Source organism: Neolamprologus brichardi, chromosome 15 (assembly GCF_056152115.1).
Source record: "Neolamprologus brichardi isolate AB-2024 chromosome 15, ASM5615211v1, whole genome shotgun sequence".
Lineage (NCBI taxonomy): Eukaryota > Metazoa > Chordata > Actinopteri > Cichliformes > Cichlidae > Neolamprologus > Neolamprologus brichardi.
Genome location: NC_142118.1, coordinates 24,072,401 through 24,079,082, shown reverse-complemented (window position 1 = coordinate 24,079,082; position 6,682 = coordinate 24,072,401).

Sequence of the window (6,682 nt, the reverse complement as noted above, 5' to 3'; positions counted from 1 at the left end):
TCATCATATTAAGGAATATCCACAAATACAATTTTAATTCAGCTTCATGGTACAAACACACTGAAAGACCTTCACTAATTGATGACAGTGCTAATAAAGAAAAAGAAGGATATATTGCAGCATAAACAGCTAGGCTGCAGTAATCAGAGTTATTTATCTTCCATGTGAAAGAGTGGAGTGACTGTGGAGAGTGAGTGGGCAGCTGGCATGCTTGGATAATGGTTTTTTAGTTCCAAACACTTCGCAGTTTGTTTCCAATCAATAAGGCCTATTTAAACTGTCACCGATGTATTCATCATTGAGATCAACCAGCTCTACTTTATATTAAAGTCCTCAGGATCAGCACTTCTAAAGAGCTGAGATAAGAAGTATTTGCACCTGAATACATTGGAAATAAAGAACTGGGATGCCAGTTTGTGATTAGTGTAACTCCAAGGCTGCCCATTAGGGAAAGCAACTGGGAATACGTTTTAATTTATTGGTACGCAACACTTTGAAAGAGCCAATTCACCTCGTTACTGATGCTTAACTTTCATTTAGATGTGAGTCAGAAGTGGATGGATGGATGGTTGCTCAGTCAGATTTGGCTTTGGGATTTTCGTTGACATCGTGAAATTTTTAGGCTTTAGATCTTTACATATTTAATGACTTATTTATGACACGGTAGGTCTCCCCTGAAGCGTACACTGATTTATTGTCCTTGTTTTCCTCATCAAATGGAATCATCATCATCATCATCACCACACTCATCATAAATAACACGGCATGAGTGAGAACATAAATTAACATAAAATGAACATAAAGCACATCAGCAGAAGGTTTATTTTCTCATTTACTTCTACACAATCAGGCTCTGAGTCCATCCATCCATCCATGCATCCATCCTTACTTCCATCCATCCATCCGTCCATCCATCCATGCATCCATGGCATTCCCAGGACAGCCAAGAGACACAATTTCCTCTTCAGCACCTCACCAGGAAGGCATCCAGGTGAGTTGTCTGAACCTTGTAAAATGTCTCCTTTTAATATGGTTTGTTTTTTCAGCTCTCTTCAATGCCTAAGGTCTTCACCCCGTCCCTAGGACTGACCTTTCTGAGGAAGCTCATTTTCATCTTTCCTGTCACTCTCACCTCTCTCTTTGTTGCACACCACATTATTGCAGACACAGCAGTAATCAGTCTGTGAGCTTCTACACGGAGCCGAAGGATGGACAGTGCTGGGCTTGATGGTCTCAGGATCCCATCTCTGCTTTTTGCATGTGACTGGTTTCTGCTGAATATCACCTCCATCTCGAACTGCGGTGATTTCTGGGAAGTGTGGATGTGATGAGAATTAGCCGGTCCAAGTCTGAGGCCACGGCTCACAATCAAAAAATGGCTGAGTGCCAACTCCAGGTCAGGGAGGAGTTGCTGCCACAAGCAAAGGAGTTCAAGTATCTCAGGGTTTTTCTCAAGTATGGCTAAAATATTATTAACACTCCTTCCTCTTTTAAAACTTTTATGATTACTGGCAGAATAAAACAACTTTAAAAAGTTTTCACATTAATATTGTGATCTGTGAGTCCTGACTGCAGCGCCTCTGCCTCCTGCTGTCCACCTCCATCCTATTCTGGATAAAAGAATCTAATAGCTAGGAAGGAGAGCCACTTAACACAACTCACAGGAAACATAAGATGCCAACAGCGAGATGAAAAAAGGCAGTACAATGCTAGAAACTTCAGTCTTCTGATGCCAATCTTCTAAAGAGTGGCACTGTCTGAGAGCGAGATCATCTCACACAGTTTGACATGTGCTGAATATAAATTACCTGCCTGCTACTGATACTGCTACCACCAGTCTCTTGGGAGGACTGCATGAGTGATAAAGAGGGTTAACCCCCACTGGAAAAAAGCAGCACCAATACCAAGCATGCGTTTGAGTTCATGTAGCATCTGTTTTAACTTGTCAAATGCAAATGCACATAAATACAGTGGCTACAGTAGCAGCTAATTTAGCACCACTCCCTAACTTACAACCGTCCTGCCATCGTAAATGTCCTCACACCTTAATTCCCACCCACCTGAGCTTCTATGCAGGAGGAAGCAAAGTGGTTGAGGTCTGACCCACTGTCAGCTGACACGTCTCAGTCATGATCAATCCATAGGTCTGCAGTGACACATTCAGAGATGCCACGTGCTCTCTGAAACATGAACAGAAGCTGCTCATACAGGCCGATTGTATATATTAACCCTCTAATCCAAATAAATATTAAAACTAGTAAAGATAAGACAAGTGAAAATAAACAGAATTGGGAGGGTGGCAGAAGGCGTGAGAGTGGATTTTTTGTGTCTGTGTGCAAGAGAGATTTGAGGGAGTTTTTATGTTTGTTTCTTATCACTAAGGCTGTCTCGCCTGTCAGGAAAGTTGAATCACATAAGTGGATTTTGTTCTTAAGACATTCTGTTGACCAAAGGAAAGATAGAGCTTGTTGTTTCCCGAGGGTATGAAAATTTCTGCGCACACCAGTCTGCGTAAACTTATCTGGAGCTTATCTGGTGCCACTAAATTTAAGATGCAAACCTGTCTGAAGACTGGGGTGTATTTTGGTTATTCTTATTAAGAGATAAAGTCACTGTATACAATTGTGGGAAAAAAATACACAGCAACTAAGAAATCTGCAGAGGCAGTGGACCGAGACTTTTATCTGTATATATGCACCTATGTGAGAATCAGGGCAGATTTTGATGTTTTCATTTCCAGTCTGATTTAATTGATTAAAGCTTTTCTCAGTGGATTGATCTTGGGCAAACAATAATGTGAGGAGGAAGCCAGAGGTGAGAGGCATTAACAGAAAAAATAAGGAAACCAAGCTTCCTGACATCTGGAATGTGCCTGAGCTTCTGCTAATTGAACTTAAGTGATGTCTCTCGACAGACAACCATTTCCTGCTTTAGATTTAGGGCAATACGACCTGCCTGCGCCTCGCCATTGTTCACCAGAAGCATTTAAGAATCAATGGGTCGAAGATGATGTTCATTACCTACATAGGAGAGAACCTTATTGATCTTTCCACTGTTCTTATAAAGCAGAGTGAGGCTTAAAGATTGAGTCCAACTAGAAACCCATGATTTCTTTCTGTGTTCTCCCACACCCCACAGTTCAGTGTGAGCTGGCTTTGTGTCTAAGTGTTTAGCATATCTTAGCTGAGGGTGCCAACAGTGGATTTTTCAGTCGCAACCAAAGTAGTCAGCTGACCTCAACTTGATGTAAACACCATGATTTTGTTATGAAGCAGCACCTAATTCAGGGCGAAAGACTGTTGCTGAACCTAAATAAAGCCTAAAAAAAGAAAAAAGCTTGTGTAAAAAATTATCATTAAGAGGCTAAATGTATATATTAGGTTCCCTACTTGTAGTGGCTTTGTATAGCCATTTAAGAAACGCTAGCCACCAGCGAGGCTCAAGATCAAAACAATAACAAACCTCTGGCACAGAGTGAGCCAGCTGGAGAGACACGGAGACCATGACACAAACACAGAAATGCTTCTAAAAGTTCCTTTAATGGCCCCTTGGTGCTGTTTCCAAATGTGAGTCAGACACCAACTTTACAGCAGAAATGAACACGTTTAATATAAACTCCAGAACCACACAGTTATGATATATACTGCACTCATGTAGTTTTTAATGCATTCTTTATTGTAGTTGATAAATTAGCAGACCACACTCACACTCTGTCTCAAAAAACATCATATTAGCATCCAAAATGCTAACAGGTTTAAGAATTTAGGGATCAATGATGACATAGTCGCGTTGTTCATCTTTTATATGGACTCAATAATTCTGAAGGCACTTTATTTATTTCACAGAGCACATGAGATGATGATTTTATTAAAATAAAACAGGAAGTAGCCAAACACGTAAACATATGACACAGAAAAGGAGTCTTAACAGACACAGAGAGGACTAGAAAACTGAAAATCAGTGAATTCATTCTAAACAACAACTTGTATTACAATTTATAAAAGAAAACACAGCCTACACTGAAAATAAAGTTATACAAAACAAAACATGAAATAAAGTTAGAATTCAAAAATCTACATAGTCAAAGACCCTCGATCACGACCTTAAGAGCAGTTAGACATGAAGGCTTACAGTACTGCCATTATCAGACCCTGCAAACCCTGTCAGTATTCATGCAGTTTAATACTCTGAGGCACTGAGCACTTCATTGGTTCTTTTACTTCTAAAGAAACTAAGAGATGTACTTGAAAGCACCACCAGACTGGATTCACTTGGCAGACTCAGTCTATTGATACTGTCCAAGGATTTAAGACGTGTTCATGGTTTATCTGAAGTGCTCTTTGAATTTCATTGATTGAGTGCTTTGATAGCCCTGTGCCTGCAGCACAACTTCAGACAGGCCAGATTCAGAAAATGTCACATGATGGCATACATTTTTGTTATTTCAGTGCTCGTCTGCTTTGTGGCACCAACATCAGTTTAGAGAAAATAAATTATTTACTGTTATATTGTTTTTATATTCCCATTTCCTGTGTTGTAAAGCACTTTGTGATTTTTATCTGTGAAAAGCGCTATATAAATAAATTTTACTTACTTACTACTTACTTACTTACTAAAAAGTTCGCCCTGCTGTCCTACAGTCACTGTGAAACAGGCAGGTTCACATAAATTGAGCGACTTGAATTGAGCTGATTGTCATGAAAAATGTCGGAGGGGATTATTATTTTATTATCTTTGGGTTTATGTTCAAAAAAGATAAATTTCACAAAGTGTTTTTCGTTTATCGCTGACTGCACCTGTCGAGGAATAATAATCATGAAAAAAGCTGAATTTGAATGGACGGGGATGTGGTTTTGATTTGCTTTACAACACTGTCACGCTTCATCATGTACTCACAAAAACATTCAGTTGTACACCCACGCTGGGACACTTAGCAGCACTTCAGCCAAGGCGACTATCTTCCCTCTACACCTGAGCAGCTTAGAACTGAATGCACACATTTTCCTTTTCAGACTGCTGAATGAAGAATTTACATGGTCCCCAAATTATTTCAAATGACTTGTATTTGCAAGCCACAATATCCATAACCAGCTGTCACATCGGCAAGATGTCACAATGCTGAAAGAGCCACGAGTGGGGCATATGGCTCCACGTCCATCAATGACACAGAGTGATAATTTGTACATTTCTGCCTCTTCTTGCTTTAAACATTTATCCACTGTGTGACATCCGCCTCTTCTTCATCAGCCCCGCTGTCTGCTTCTTCCTCTGCTGGTCAACTGCTATCACAGCTAAACAGGGCATGTCAAGTCTGGCATGAGTCTGCATGAGTGGGTTCAAAACCTGTGCCATTTGGTGTTCACGGGTACATGCAGGAGCATGTTTCTGTGCTCGTCTGTGATTTTACAGCCTTTTAAATTGTAAGCAGAAATACGTTCCATGTCCTTTTGCATTGTCTGCATCTAATAGAAAACAGATGGTTGAAACCCAAACAAAATGTAAACAAAGTCACATAAACCTGAACAGAATCAAAGACTCGTCAAGTCTAAATGGTAGCAAAAGGTCCATTGAGGAGGTGTTTAGAAGCTTTTTATGATATTACATTATTCGTCACAGGGGGCTGGAGCCTACCTCAACTGTCACAGTTCACCCTGTCTCAGGTTGACCTGATCACCTGTGCAGGTCATCAGTTGTAGGGCTAACACAGGGAGAGAGAGAGAGTTGTTCACTGTCACGGCCAATTTAGAATCGCCGTAGACCGAGCTTGCATGTCTTTGGACGTTGGGAAGCTGGAGTTCCTGTACAGAACCCACACATGCATACTCCAGACACAAAGGCTCCAGCTGGGCAATGGATTCTAACCCAGGACCTTCTTGCTTTGAGGCATCAGTGCTCAGTGCTACCCCATCAAGTTATCTTCACATAAAATATATTAACTCTTTATGGCCGGTCGGAGCGGGCACGCTCCGTTTTGCGTAAATATTTTTAAAGCCCGGTAGAATTGCAACCACATAAGCTGGCGCAATAATTTTTTTTGCATATGAAAGCAGAGGAATTGCACATCTTATGTATTCAGTTTGTCCTGGGTCACAGTTTCCTTCCACATATGGCTTTGCTAAAATTGCATAAAAAAGCACTTGCAGCAACAAAAACATAATATTCCAGAAACATGCTTTGCTGATCCATTCAGCTGTTTATAACACTTCCTACACTGGAATAAATGTCAGCACGATCTATCTGATGTCCGCCACTACCTGCCCGAAACCGGAAGTGGCGTCATTTTTGCGGAAAATGTAGTTTTTTCCTATAGGGTATTTACAAAGATATGCTGGTGTTTTTAAAAGTCATGTGTTTATGCCTTTCTGTATAGTTTCTGGGATGCTTAGAACTCAAATTACACTGTTGGAAATAGTTTATTTTGATGCAGATGCTGTTGTTCTGCAAATTTGCATGATAATATTTATTTCTGTTTTTCCTGCAGTATATAAAAATTGGTGTATCTCAAAAATAAAACTATGAAGACACTCAAAATAACCATGGAAAGGATGGATGGATATGTGTAAAATATGTGTAAAACAACAAAACAAATTTTTTTTTTCAGTTTATTGTACTTTTTTTCCAATTTATGTATTTACTATGGACTCATTGCATACATATTATAAAAAATTTGGGATATAATGGT